Here is a 16,234-nt window from a genome sequence, read left to right as displayed (position 1 = left end):
AACATTTACAGAACTGAATAAACTTCAGCAGAGATGCTATTTTTATTCAAAAACATTTCAAGTTATCTACACAGCCCAATAGTGGACCTACTCTTGATGCACTCAGTTTTAGCTATAAAGAATTCTATATACTCACTTCTAAAAATTGGTTAAAAAAAAAAAAATCCTAAAAATATTTGTTAGTGTCTTCCCTAACCAATACACAATACTAAAATTCAGCTTAGTATGGATTTCAAAATGTAATTCTTATCATAAGCCAATCCCTAAAAAATATGTCCCCAAACTAACTTCCAGTGGCAATAAGTGGGGTGTAAACCAGAATTTGGATAAAGAACTAAGGAAGAGGTCAGGAGGGGAAGAAAACAAAATAAAGATTTTGATTTTCATAATTCTGACCAATTAACTTTAAATAAAACTCAGTCAAAAACCACTACACAGACTTGCTGCCATATTAATAAAATTCTCCAAATTAGTATAAGGCTTTTGTTAAGATTAATTTCATATCCTTTATTTCCTTTAATTTTCATTCACTTGTCAAATATTTGAATCTACCACATGCCAAAAACGGTGCTACGTACTGATACAAGTTGACTAAGACACGGGGTTGAGTAAGCCAACAATTGTAGCATATTCCAGTAGATTAGAGTTATGTTCGGGGTACCACAGCACCAGAGAAAAGGAATGTGTAAGTCAGAACAGGAAGTGTAGAAGGGATGGACAGGGGTACAAATACAAAAATAAATTTTGGAAATTCTATTCTTTTTGGAAAAAGACTAAAAAAATGTGCATTTCAAGTCAGTAGTTGTCAGTTACCTCCTGTATTGCCAGGTGACTCCAGGGGAAGAGCAGGTTAGACGTAACAGTTACAACATTGCTCTTTCCTGGCTGTGTGCACATCACAGGACCCCATGCTATGTCCACCAACACAAACCAAAGTAAAATGGAGAAGTCATTCCCTTGAAGTTGAATTGCTCTTTCATTCTTAAGGCCAAGTTATTTGGGAGGGGCAAAGAAAAGAAGAGAACCAGAAGATGATGGGAAGAACCTATAGTAACACATTTTTACCTTGCTTTTCCTTACAAAAAATATTCAAAAAGACCACAAACACATTCACTCACTCTTTCTCTCTTTCAAGCGTGTGTGTGCACACACCCACAAATAAACACATCCACACACACAGTGACTAAATCATTACCACACTGGGGAAAATGAACAAGTTCCAGCTAAAATTCTAGAAATAGCTATCAAGAAGAAGTAGTCATCTCTTGACTTTCAATAATTTCTATATATTCTTCAGCATACAGAGAAATGTCATTTCACTTGGAAGTTTCCACAACATAATTAATCTTTATAATTATTATCTGTTGAGCCAAAACAGCTGCTTCACTATCATCCGAATACTAAAAAAATGTACATATATCTCAGGAGAACTAGCAGATTAGAACATGCACTACCACTTTCATCACTTCCACATACAGCTTTTCTTTCCCATTAAAATTATTAATTTATGTGAAAAGTCTTCAGAAATGCATCTGTGTCACAGCTAGAGAGGTTAGTTTAACAATTATTTTTCCAAGCCAATACAAAGATTTATTTCAGCTTTGCAGAAATAAATTACTACACTTCAAATTATTTTCAGCAAAATTCAATCATATACCCAGAGAAGGAAAATTTTTTGCTTAATATCAGAATATAACAGCTATTTTCTAAGCTACATATAATCTAATTGTTTTAAGCAATTAGGTAAGCAAAAGAATATAAAAACATTCTGACAGGAAAACTTCCAGCTTCCTCTGCTTGGTGTATGTGTACACAACAAAATTCAACCAACCACTAAAACACCCCATATTATGGCCTCCATTTGATTTCCAACCTTATTTTCCCATTACTATATAACAAAAGATTGCATATCCTTTCCAAGCTGGTCACCAACTATCCACTAAATGTAATCTGCTTTAAAGCTTTGTTTATCTGTGGTTACAAACAAGGATTACGGAGTCAGAATGCCTGGATTTGAATCTTGCTTCATCATTTACTAATACTTATTCAATCTCTTAGTGCCTCCATTTTCTTTTACATAAAATAGAGTTAGTAGCAATACCTACTTCCCGCACTTCATGCAAGTGTAAGAATCAAAGGATATAAAACACGCAAAAGCTCTTAAAACTGTACCTAAGTGCTCAATAAATATTCCTTCTGTTTTATCTTGGGAATTTCCTCCATCCATCTAAACCTACCCAACTTTCAGCTCAAATTAATCATTTCTAAGAAGTTTCCCATAGCTATATAAATGTATAAAAATCTGCTATCCTCTAAACTTGTATAACAATTAGTAGGACCCATAGCAAAGGCAGTATTTGGCACTGAGTATACATTAAACATTACACAGTTAAATAACTTTTTCCAATAAGTTAATTAACCGTATCAGGAATTTATCTTGCCTTACCAAGTGAAGTGTAAATTCTCTGGACGTGAACCTCATATTCTATTATTTTTATATTGCCCAAAAAACTTAGCACAGCACATGCACAGAGCAGCCACACAGAAAATAAGCCAAAGTTAACACAACCCATGAGCAGTTGCTGGTTTGTTTGCTATCTTAGAAGATGTTAAAGAGAAACGTTAATTATAACCATGAGGCTTACAGACTGTCTTTAATAATGATCAACACATACAACCTAAAGGCAAGAGAAAAAAATAAGTTTCCTGATTTTTCAGATCTATTATAAGAATGTCTGTTCTCAAGGGACAAGAAAATTCCTGCACATAATTGGAATCACTGGCAGAAAAGAATGATGGAAAAAAAAAAAAATTAAAGAGTCTCCCCCAACCCCCATCTGGAAGTAATTAACAAGAAACTCAAGGGAAGTTAACGTTATAATTTGGCAATATGTAGAATAAGCTGATCTTTACTGCAACCTTAAGTTTGGAACCTAGTTCAATCCAACATGAACTGAGTGGCTTCTATCTTTATGTGAATCCCACCATCTCTTGAAGCATTTTTCATCTCTAATGTTCATTTAGGCAGTTTGGCATGTATTACTTTTCACTCATTTTACTCTTTCAAGTGTATGTATCTCACCTTCAGCACAGGTTAAAGTCTGGACCCTGACTTCTACTTTTATGAACTACCTTCAGTATCTGGTAAAATATTTTACACACAGTAGACCCTCAAATATTTGTTCTAACTGAATGAACAAGCTTATGGTATTTATTCCTGAGTGAATACTGATTTAGCTGATCTGTGGCCACCATATACTGAGTGCCTTAAGTACCAGGCATCTTACACATACCACTTAATCCTCATTACACCCCCCTTGAAGTAGGTGTAAGCTTTCTTTTACGAACTAGGAAACCAAGGCTTTAAAAGCCTTAAGATATTTTTCTAAGATTGTACAGCCGGTCAAGAAGTGAAGCTGTGATTTCCATCCATGTCTGCTTTCTAACTACTTCTCTTTCCATGAAGCCATACTGCTTCTCTAAAATGATAAATGATCTTCGGAACCATGGCTGAGGGGCACAGTGTGATACTCTCATCACTTCTCAATATCCAGTGAAAGATTAAAGTAGGTTTAGGTCTGTGAAATGGCATTGAGGTCATTTTATTTGAGTTAAAAAAAATAGTTATCTATAGCAAATGCCAAGGGCTATCAACCTTTTACAAATGATGTATCAAAACCTTGCTCTTCATTTATTTCTGGACTGCTTAGAACAGGAGGTACAGGATCTACCTATGTGTTAGCCTCTGATGTGACTTCAACTTATGAGCAGGTGTGTCAGATTAAGCTTTGATCTCTGGTACGTGAGAGTGCGGAAAGAGGGAGGTGTCATGAAATACACTGGATGCCAATTATCTCATTCAGAATTAATAAACATTGACATTAAGCTCAATTTTTTAAAAGTTAGATTCACTGTACTAGCAAGAATTCCCTGCTTACTTCTATTAAGATTTGCCAAGCTCCCCCACTTTCTAAGTAGAAATTATGTGAAATCTAGAAGTAAAGAAATAAAAACTGTATATTTGACCTTTTCCCTCAAATGCAAAGAATTTCTCTGAAGTCAACCAAGAAATGCTGAACCAGCCCCCATTATGCCTAGATTTAGGAAGAAATGATTGCCTAGTAAGAAGGTAAGTACTTGAGGCTCAATAATTATTTGTTGAATAAATAAAAGATAGTTCTTGTCCTCAAGTAACTTAGAGACTAGTTAAGATGGCAGATTTAACATAACTATAGAGGTAATCACGCTAAATGTAAATAGTCTAGACACCCTAATTAAAAGGCAGAAATTGTCAGATTATACAAAAAAGCAAGTCCCAACTACATGTAAGAAGCTTACTCTAAATATGAAAACACAAAAAGATTAAAAGTAAACAGAAAAAGATATGCCATGCTACTTTTAATTAAAAAAAAAAAATTTTCCTATAGAAAGAGTTACTCAGAAGAAAGAGTTCCTATTTAACACCAGAACAGAGAATATGACCTGGGCCAGGTGCGGTGGCTCAAGCCTGTAATCTCAGCACTTTGGGAGGCCGAGACGGGCGGATCACGAGGTCAGGAGATCAAGACCATCCTGGTTAACACGGTGAAACCCCGTCTCTACTAAAAGTACAAAAAAACTAGCTGGGCGAGGTGGCGGGAGCCTATAGTCCCAGCTACTCGGGAGGCTGAGGCAGGAGAATGGCGTAAACCCGGGAGGCGGAGCTTGCAGTGAGCCGAGATCCGGCCACTGCACTCCAGCCTGGGCGACAGAGCGAGACTCCATCTCAAAAAAAAAAAAGAATATTACCCGGAATAAAGAAGTCATTTCATAATAATAAATACATCAAAGCCACATAATCCTTAATGTCTATGCATTCAATAAAAGAGCTTAATATCCAAATGTTCATCAATAAACTGTTGTATATTCATACACTGAAATTCCACTCAGCAACAGAAATGAATGAATACATAAAGCAACATGGGTAAATCTTAAAATAATTTTACCGAGTAAAAGAAGCTGGGAGGTGGGGGTGTGGGAAAGTACATACTACGGTATGATGCCATCTATATAAAATTCTAGAAAATACAAACTAATGAATGGTGGCATAAAGCAAATCAGCAGTTTGCTGGGAATAGGGGGACGGGAGCAGTGTAGGGAAGGAAGAGAATGACTTTACAAAGGGGAATAGAAAAACTTTTAGGGTTGATTGGTATGTTCAATTACCTTGATTGTGGTGATAGTTTCGTGGACACATACATATGCCAAAGGTTATAAAAGCATACACTTTATGAGCAGGTTTTTGTATGTCATTTATTTATCATTAAAGCTGCTTTTAAAAAACTAATTAAGAAGATATATACACGTAAAAAGTTTTTTTAAAAAAATCCGGCCGGGCGCGGTGGCTCAAGCCTGTAATCCCAGCACTTTGGGAGGCCGAGATGGGTGGATCACGAGGTCAGGAGATCGAGACCATCCTGGCGAACACAGTGAAACCCCGTCTCTACTAAAAAATACAAAAAACTAGCCGGGCGAGGTGGGGGGCGCCTGTAGTCCCAGCTACTTGGGAGGCTGAGGCAGGAGAATGGCGTGAACCCAGGAGGCGGAGCTTGCAGTGAGCTGAGATCCGGCCACTGTACTCCAGCCTGGGCGATAGAGCGAGACTCCGTCTCAAAAAAAAAAAATAAATCCTATGATATCCTCTAAGATGGCCTAAATGATCCCTCTTTGTACAGGCATACCTCGTTTTTATTGTGCTTTGCTTTACTGCACTTCAGATAGTGTTTTCTACAGATTAAGTTTGTGGCGACCTTGAGTCAAGCAAGTCTATCGGTGTCATTTTTCCAATGGCATATGCTCACTTCTTGTTTCTGTGTAATTCTTGCATTACTTTAAACTTTTTCATTATTATTACATTTTTCATGGTGATCTGTGATCTTGATGTTACTATTGTAATTGTTTTGGGGTGTCACAAACCATGCCAACATAAGACAGTGAACTTAATATATGTTGTATGTATTCTGACTGCTCCAGTGACTCAACGTTCCTCCCTCTCTCACCCTCCCTTGGCCTTCCCTATTCCCTGAGACACAACAATATTGAAATTAGGCCAATTAATAACCCTACAGTGGCTTCTAAGCATTCAAGTGAAAAAAGGTCACACATCTCCCACTTTAAATCAAAAGCCAGAAATGATTAAGCTTAGTTAGGAAGATACAGTCAAAAGCCAAAACAGGTCGAAAGCTAGGCCTCTTGTGCCAAAGAGCCAAGTTGCAAGTGCAAAGGAAAAGTTCCTGAAGGAAATTAAAAGTGCTAATCTAGTAAACACGCAAATGGTAAGCAAAGCCTTATTGCTGAGATAGAGAAAGTTTTAGTGGTCTGGGTAGAGGATCAAGCCAACCACAACGTTCCCTTAAGCCAAAGCCTAATCCAGAGCAAAACCTCAACTCTCTTCAATTCTCTGTAGGCTGAGAGAGGTGAGGAAGCTGCACAGAAAAAGCTGGAAGCTAGCAGAGATTGACTCATAAGGTTTAAGGAAAGAGGCCATCTCCATAACACAAAAGTGCAAGACGAGGTTGCAAGTACTATGAAGTGAAGCAAGTTATCCAGAAGACCTAGCCAAGCTACACTAAACAAAAAATTTTCAGGGTAGACAAAACAGCCTTCTGTTGGAAAAAGATGTCATCTAGGACTTTCATAGCAAGAGAGGAGAAGTCCATGCCTGGCTTTAAAGTTTCAAAGGCCAGGGTGACACTCTTATTAGAGGCTAATACAGCTGGTGACTTTAGTTGAAGCCAATGCTCAGTGAAAACCCTAGGGCCCTTAAGAATTATTCTAAATCTACTCCGCCTGTGCCCTATAAATGGAACAACAAAGCTCAGATGATAGCATATCTATTTACAGCATGGCTTATTGGGTATTTCAAGGCAACCGTTGAGACTTGCTGCTCAGAAAAAAGATTTCTTTCAAAATATTACTGCCCAATGACAATGCACCTAGTCACCCAAGAACTCTGATGAAGATATACAAGGAGATTAATGTCTTCATGCCTAATAACACAATACCCATTCTGTAGCCCATGGATCAAGGAGTAATTTCAACTTTCAAGTTTTATTAAGAAAAACATTCAGTAAGGCTATAGCTGCCACAATGACTCCTCTGACGGATCTGAGCAAAGTAAACTGAAAACTTTCTGGGAAGGATTCACCATTCTAGATGCCATTAAGAATATTTGTGGCCAGGCATGGTGGATACCGCCTATAATCCCAGCACTTTGGGAGGCTGAGGTAGGCAGATCCCTTGAAGTCAAGAGTTCAAGGCCAGCCTGGCCAACATCGTGAAACCCCATCTCTACTAAAAATACAAAAGTTAGCCAGGCGTGATGATGCATGCCCATAATCCCAGCTACTTGGGAGACCTGAGACCAGAGAATCACTTGAATCCGGGAGGCGGAGGTTGTAGTGAGCTAGGATCGTGCCAATACCTGGATGACAGAGTGAGACTCCATCTCAAAAAACAAAACAAAACATTTGTGATTCAGGGGAGGAGGTCAAAACATCAACATTTATAGAAATTTGGAGGAAGTTGATTCCAGCCCCCATGTATGACTTTGAGGGGTTCAAGACTCCAATGGAAGAAGTAACTGATGTGATGGAAATGGCAAGAATAAGAATGAGAAGGAGAAGCAGAGACTAAAAATGTGACTGAATTGCTGCAATCTTATGATAATACTTAAATAGATGAGAAATTGCTTCTTTTTTTGAGATGGAGTCTGGCTCTGTTACCCAGGCTGGAGGGCAGTGGCGTGATCTCAGCTCACTGCAACCTCCACCTCCTAGGTTCAAGTAATTCTCCCGTCTCAAGCCTCCTGAGTAGCTGGGATTCCAGGCGTATGCCACCAAGTCCGGGTAATCTTTGTATTTTAAGTAGAGACAGGGTTTCATGATGTTGGCTAGGCTGGTCTTGAACTTCTGTCCTCAAGTGATCTGCCTGTCTCAGCCTCCCTAAGTGCTGGGATTACAGGAATGAGCCACCAAGTCTAGTCCTAGGAATTGCTTCTTATAGATGAGCAAAGAAAGTGTTTTCTTGAGATGGAATCTATTCCTCATGCAGACACTATGAACATTGTTGAAATGGCAATAAAGGATTTAGAATATTCCAAAAACTTAATTGATAAAGTAGAGGCAGGGTTTGAGAGGACTGACTCCAATTTTCAAAGTTCTGTTGTGGGTAAAATGCTATCAAACAGCATCACATACTACAGAGAAATCTTTTGTGAAATCAATCAATGGAGCAAACTTCACAGTTGTCTTATTTTTAAAAACCGACTATAGCCATCTACCCTTCAGCAACTATCACCCTGATCAGTCAGCAACCATCAAGATCAAGGCAATACCCTCCACCTGCAAAAAGATTACAACTCACAGAAGGCTCAGATGCTCATCAGCATTTTTTAGCAATAAAGTATTTTTTAATTAATGTACATTAGTTTTTAAAAACATGTTATCACACGCCTAATAGATTACAGTATAGTGTAAATATAACTTTTAGGTGCACTAAGAAACCAAAAAGTTTCTGTCCTCACTTTATTGCATTATTCCCTTTATTGTGGTGGTATGGAACTGAACCTGCAATATCTCTGAGGTATGCCTGTATTTATGGTCATGTGTAATCTCCTCTCTTGAGTGTACACTGAATTTAATGACTTGTTTCTAGGTAATAAAATGTGGCTGAGGTGATGGGATGTTGCTTCCTAGATTAAGATACAAAAAAACTACTGCTTCTGTCTTGGACTCTCACACGTGTGTTTGCTTTGAGGGACGCCAGCTGCCATATTGTGAGCTGTACTATGGAGAAAACCATGTGGTAAGAAGCTGAAGGAGGCCTCAGGACAAAAGCCATCATGGAACTGAGATCCCCAAGACCCTGCAAGGAACTAAATTCAATAACCACATGATTGGATTTGGAAGCAGATCCTCTCCCAGATGAACCTTCAGATGAGAATATGACCCTGGCCAACAGTTTGACTATATCTCGCATAAGGCCTTGAGCCAGACGTACCCAACTAAGCCATGCTGGGATTCATGAGTCACAAGAACTGTGAGACAGTAATGTCTATTTCTTAAAGTCATCCTGTTTTGGAGTACATATTTTTGTTACACAGCAATGGATAACTAATACAAAATCTAAATCACACTTTTTTTTTAAAGGCTACAAAACAGTAGTATTCATTTAGAATACACATTCAGCCACAAATAACAATACTTAACTAAAACTGGATTAAACAAGGCTAGTACAGTATCTCATGATGCCACCAGAGACCCAAGATCTTTTTTCCAGGCTCTGTCATTCTTTGAGAATGTGATATGGACATGAATGAACAGAACTGTCATCCTTATGCTTTCTACCTTGGTAACGCAGTATCACAGAAAATAAGAGAAAGAAGCTTTGCCTTTTTCAGGAAAGTGAAAACTTTCCCAGGAAAGTCAAAGCTAGTCTTCTACTTACATCTCATTTATCAGACCTGCTTCCCATTGCCACCATTAGTTGCTAGGGAGTCTGGAAAGATGAGTATTTTTTAGTAAGACACACTATCCCTTAACAAAGTGTATTAATAGTAAAGAAGAGGAGGACAGTGTTTACTAGCTAGGCAACCAGCAGTACATGCCAAAGCAACATATTTTACTTGTGATAAAAAATATTACAGGAGGTTAGAGAAGGGTAAGAATATTTTAAGCAATGAGAGCTTGAGGAGGTTTCTAAGAGATATTTAGAATTTGGCTAAATAGGACAGAAAAGGGAATTCTCAAAATGGATAAAAGCAAGAACAAAAAAACATGAAGATAGGGAAGTTCAGTAAGGCCCAAAAGTAAATTACCCTTTATAAAGTTTCTAAATTCATAACTAAGATTTTAAAAATTTGCTGAGTGAATATGCACGTTGTTTCCTAGCAGGAAAGAAAAATACAGCATCACATTTAAGAGAAGAGATATGGGCAAAGAATAGTAATAAACATTTATTCAAGGAAGATATGCAAACGGCCAAGAAGCACATGAAAAGATGCTCAACATCACCAGTCATCAGAGAAATGGAAGCCAAAACCACAATGAGATACCACTTCACACCCACTAGGATGGCTAGAATCAAAAATTCAGATAGGTTTTGGGAGGATGTGGAGAAATGAGTATGCTAACAGAGTTTTTTTTTGTTGTGTTTTTTTTTAGACAGGGTCTTGTTCTGTCACCCAGGCTGGAGTGCAGAGACCTGATCTTGGCTCACTGCAACCTCCGTCTCCCAGGTTCAAGCAATTCTCTTGCCTCAGCCTCCCAAGTAGCTGGGATTACAGGCGTGCACCACCATGCCCGGCTAATTTTTGTATTTTTAGTAGAGACGGGGTTTCATCATGTTGGTCAGGCTGGTCTTGAACTCCTGACCTCGTGATCCGCCCGCCTCGGCCTCCCAAAGTGCTGGGATTACAGGTGTGAGCCACCGCGCCCAGCCAACACACTGTTATTAGAACTATAAAATGGTGCAGTTGCTCTGGCAAACAGTCTGGCAGTTCTTCACCTAATTAAACACAGAGTTACCATATGACCTAGAAGTTGTACTCCTGGGTATACACCAAGAGAAATGAAAACATATGTCCACACAAAAACATGTACATCAAAGTTTAGAGCAGCATTATTCAGAATAGTCAAAAAGTGGAAACAACTCACATGCCCATCAACAGATGAATAGATAAATGAGATGTGGTATATTTGTGAATGGATAAATGAGATGTGGTATATTTGTACAACAGAGTATTATTTGGCCATAAAAAGTAATGAAGTACTGAAACATACAACATAGATGAACTTTGAAAATACTATGACAAGGGAAAGAAGTCAGTCATGAAAGACTACATATTATATGATTCCATTCATATAGAATGTCCAGAACAGGGAAATCTACAGTGACAGAAAGTAGATTAGTGGTTGCCTAGGTCTGTGTGGGAGGAGTGGGCTCAGAAGATTCAGAATAATAGCTAAAGAGTAGAGGGTTTCCGTGTGAGGTAATGAAAATGTTCTCAAATTGACTGTAATGATGACTGTACATCTATCAGTGAACATATTAAAAACTATTACACCATACACTTTAAATGGGTGAATTATACAGTATATAAACTATATCTCAGCAAGGTTGTTGAAAAAAAAGAGAGATAAGGTGAGTACTTTTAGAATATCTGCCCAGCCATAGTGCTTTTGAGACTTCCATTCTACCCAACTCTAGCAGCCAAAGGGAGAGGAGGGGACAGTAAGGAGGGGAGAATGGAAAGACAGGCTATCTGGAGTCAAAATACCTGAGATGGAATCCCAATTCCACACTTACTGTGAGACTTGGACAAGCTCTTAATCTCTCTGTGCCTCAGTTTCTTCATCTATAAAATAAATACAATACTAACCTCATAATACTGTGGGGATTAAATGAGATAATACATTTAGGACCATGGTTCACTGCCAGGCACAAATGCTCAATAAATACCAGTTATTATTCTTACATGTTTTCCCATTCCTGTTTCTACTTCCTTAAAACATACCCACTAGCGTGAGTAACGTCCTAGTACTTGTAACCAATAACACTCTAAATATAGAACTTCAAAGAAAATGTGGAACAACCTGAGAGTCAGGATTCAGTGAGGACTCCCCCATCTGCAGTGAGATTAGTGAAGCAGTTGGTTAAATTATAGACTTGTCTCTGAAATACAGATTCATATATTTAATTGTCTACTTGATGGTTTCCACTTCTTTGTCTAACAGTCACTTCAAACTTAACATGGTCAAAGCTGAATTTCTGATTTTCCTTCAGGAACCTGCTCCTCCTGCAGTCTTCCCTATCTTAGTAGAATTTTTAAAACATTCATCCACAATTGCTATGGTAGTCAATGTTCATATCAAGGATTACTATGACAGATCCTAAATGTAATCACATGTATCCTTATTAAAGGGAAATTTGACACATACAGCAGAAGAGAAGGCAATGTGACCCAGAGGCAGAGATTAGAGTGATGCAGCAACAAGTCAAAGAATGCTGGCAGCCCACAGAAATTGAAAGAGGCGAGGAAGATTATCCCAGAGAGCCTCTGGAGGAGGAGCAGCTGTGCCAACACTTTGATTTTGGCCTAGTAACACTGATTTTGAACTTTTGGCCTCCAGAGCTGTGATAGAATATATTTTTTTGTTTGCAGCCACCAAGTTTGCACTAATTTACTATGGCAGTCATAAAAAACTAATACAATTCCCTTATTGACCTCACACTCTATATCCATTCCATAAGGAAATCCTATTGGCTCTAATTTCAAACTATATCCAGAATTCAACAACTTTTTTCACAAATCCATTGCCACTGCTTTGGTTTAAACCATCATTACTGTGGTCAGCCACAGTGGCTCACACCAGTAATCCCAGAACTTCGGGAGGCTGAAGTGGGAGGACTGCTGGAGCCCAGGAGTTCAAGGCTGCAGTGAGCTATGATTGTGCCCCTGCATTCCAACCTGGGTGACAGAGCAAGACTCCATCTCCTAAAACGAAAAAAAACCAAAAAAGATGACCTCTTTTCTGAGGCCTTCTCTTTCCTTTTTTTTTTTAAGACGGAGTTTTGCTCTCGTTGCCCCGGCTAGAGTGCAGTGGCACAATCTCAGCTCACTGCAACCCCCACCTTCTGGTTTCAAGAGATTCTCCTGCCTCAGCCACCTAAGTAGCTGAGATTACAGGGATCCGCCACCATGCCCAGCTAAAATTTTTTTTTTTTTTTGGTATTTTCAGTAGAGACGAGTTTTCACCATGTTGGTCAGGCTGGTCTTGAACTGCTGACCTCGTGATCCACCCACCTCGGCCTCCCAAAGTGCTGGGATTACAGGCGTGAGCCACCGTGCCCGGCTCCTTTTTCTTAAATAAAAAATATAAAATAAATAAAAAACCACTGTAACCTTACAGTTGGATTATTCCAATAACCTATCTGATCTCCCCGCTTTCAACCTTTGTTTACTAATGGATCCCAAGTGCCCAGAACAGTATCTAGCACACGATGGTGGTATTCCATAAATTTGTTGTTATTTTGACTCCATGTCCTGTGTTCCTTTCTAGAGTTTTTTCTCTTATTTTCTGAGTATCTATCACAGGAGCAGGGGTGCTGTTCAGCATCTGAACCCTGTTTCTGTTTTGGGGAACTGTTTGTGCCAACAGGAAGCAGCTAACTCCTACCACAGAATCTAGAAACCCTAATTATTTACTTCCCCAGCTCTCCTGGCAACTAGAGTGTGGACACATGACCCAGGCTTGGCCAATGACACATACCTTCCAGAACTGTGACTGGTAGCTTGGATAGAATTTTTTTTTTTTTGCTGGCAACAACATCTGGTTCTTCAGTCAGGGACAGGAGTGCCAGTGGAATCATCTTCTAAGGTCAGCAACGTCAGCCCTCATTCTATTTTTTATTTCTGTAAGTTTGACTACTCTAGATACCTCATATTATGTGGAATCATATAGTATTTGTCTTTTTATGATAGACTTTTCACTTAGCATACTGCCCTCAAGGTTCATCCATGTTGTAGCATTTGTCAGAATTTCATTCCTTGTGGTGGGATGAGCCTGCAATCCTAGCCACTCAGGAGGCTAAGGCTGGAGAATCACTTACACTAAGGAGTTTTGAGGCTGCAGTGAGCTATGACTGTGCCACTGTACTTCAGCCTGGGCGACAGGGTGAGACTCCATCTCTAAATAAATAAATAAAAGGAATGTCATTCCTTTTCAAGGCTGAATAATATTCCACTTTCACATTTTGCTTATTCATTCATGGAAAGCCATTTGGGTTGCTTCCACCTTTCAGCTACTGTAATGCTGCTATGAATGTAGGTGTAAAAATAGCTCTTCAAGACCCTGCTTTCAAGTCTTGGATATGTACCAAAAAATGGAATTTTTTTTCTTAAACAGGGTCTCACTCTGTGGCCCAACCTGCAGTGCAGTGGCACGAACACGGCTCACTGCAACCTCAAACTCCTAGGCTCATGAGATCCTCCTACCTTAGCCTGTCAAATAGCCAGGACCACAGGAGCCTGCCACTATCCCCGGCTACTTTTACAATTTTTTTGTAGAGACGCAGTCTTGCCATGTTGCCCAGACTGGTCTTGAAATCCTGGGCTCAAGTGATCCTCCCACCTCAGGCCCCAAGTAGCTGAGACCACAGATGTACACCATAGAACTACTGAATCACAGGGTAATTCTATTTATAACTCTTTGAGGAGCCACCATACTGTTTTCCACGGCAGCTGCACCATTTCACATTCCCATCAACAGTGCACAAGGGCTCCAATTTGTCCACATCCTTGCTAACACTTATTATTCTCTTTCGAAAAAAATTTATTACTATTATTTTGTAAAAAATCTTGCTGTGTTGCCCAGGCTGGTCGTGAACTCCTGGGCTCAAGTGATCCTCCCACTTCGACCTCCCAAAGCATTGGGATAACAGGCATGAGCCACCACTCCTGGCCCTCTCCGTGTGTCTGACAGTAGCCATCCTAGAGAGTGTGCAGACACCTCAATGTGGGTCCCCATTTGTTAACCATGCAATTATAATAGCCTCATAGCTGATTTCTCTGATCCTAGGCGCCATTTCCCTCAACCTGTTCTTCATACTGTCCCCAGAAAGGCATTTATCATCATGTAACTTCTCTGGTAAAAATGTTCATTGGCTTTCCATCCCTCTTAGGTAGGTCCGAACTCCTGATCATGCCACAGAGGAATGTGGCCTCTACCTATCTCTTCACCAATCCTTCTCTATCCTCTTCCTTTTCTCCCACTGTCCTACAACTGACTGCACGCTCTTTGAAGGCATGTTATTTCCAAAATCCAACACATCTTCTTTTACTCAAAAAACATGGAAAACTGTCTTTTGAATGATGAACAAAAAAATAAAATCAGGCTGGGTGCAATGGCTCATGCCTGTAATCCCAGCACTTTGGGAGGCCGACGCGGGTAGATCACCTGAGGTCAGGAGTTCGAGACCAGCCTGGCTAAAGTGGCAAAACCCTGTCTCTACTAAAAATACAAAAATTAGCCAAGCATGGTGGTGGGCACCTGTAATCCCAGCTACTCGGGAGGCTGAGGCAGGAGAATTGCTTGAACCTGGGAGGCGGAGATTGCAGTGAGCTGAGCTTGTGCCACTGCACTCCAGCCTGGGCGACAAGAGCGAAACTCTATCTCAAAAAAAAAAAAAAAAAAAGGAAGAACTATCCCCAGGTGACAGAAATGAAAAAACAAAAAGCAACAATAGAAAGGTGACTAGGGGCTAGGAGTTTAACATGCACACCAGGAAAGCAGGTGTGAAGGGTCATGAAACAAGGAGGGCTAGAACTGAACTCCAGCATATAGCTCAAAGTACCAGCAAATTCCATGGACAATAACAAGGAGCTTACCTCCATCTTGCACTTTATGTGGGGGTGGGGGAAAGTCACCTATAGGAAAACAAATCTCTCAATCCATGCCATGTATAGACATGCATACTAAATTTTATGCAGTACTCATCCTGTATAAAACATGAGGCAGTAGAACTGTAAGCCAAGAAATTAACATAAAAATTGGTCTATAACTACTAAAGTACCCAAAGACTCTAAAAAAAAAAACCTAAACCACTATTTCACAGAGCACCTGTGGCTCCCACAGACTAAACATCACCAATTGAATGTGAGCTCATAAATAAAAACTAAAAAACATACAGGTTAAAAAAACTACAAATGGTAGCAGCCAACAGATACACATATCAAATTAATAGTCCTCCCCAAATTTGACATATTTAAGTAATCGGAAAATATAAGTTAAGTATGTGTATTAGGCTGTTCTCACATTGCTATAAAGAAATACCTGAGACTGGGTAATTTATAAAGAAAAGAGGTTTAATTGGCTCATGGTTCTGCAGGCTATACTGGAAGCATGGGGGTTTCTGCTTCTGGGGAGGCCTCAGGGATCTTTTACTTAGCGGAGCAGGCGTTTTATATGGCAGGAGCAGGACTCAAAGGCGGGGGAGGTGCTACACACTTAAACAGCCAGATCTCATGAGAACTCACTCACTATCACAAGAACAGCACTGAGGGGATGATGCTAAACCATTCATGAGAAACTGCCCCCAAGATCCAATCACTTGCCATCAGGCCCCACCTCCAACACTGGGGATTACAATTTGACATGAGGTTTCGGAGTAGACACAGATCAAAGCCATATCAATA

At 39.6% G+C, this 16,234-nt stretch overlaps 1 protein-coding gene across 9 annotated transcripts in view; it reads right to left on the bottom strand.

The window, feature by feature from the left end:
- The window catches only part of MND1 (meiotic nuclear divisions 1), a 107,184-nt gene that overhangs the window by 71,455 nt on the left and 19,495 nt on the right, over positions 1–16,234 (bottom strand). The window lies entirely within an intron of this gene.

This window comes from Macaca fascicularis, chromosome 5, assembly GCF_037993035.2.
Source record: "Macaca fascicularis isolate 582-1 chromosome 5, T2T-MFA8v1.1".
Lineage (NCBI taxonomy): Eukaryota > Metazoa > Chordata > Mammalia > Primates > Cercopithecidae > Macaca > Macaca fascicularis.
This window is presented reverse-complemented; position numbering and strand designations above follow the sequence as displayed.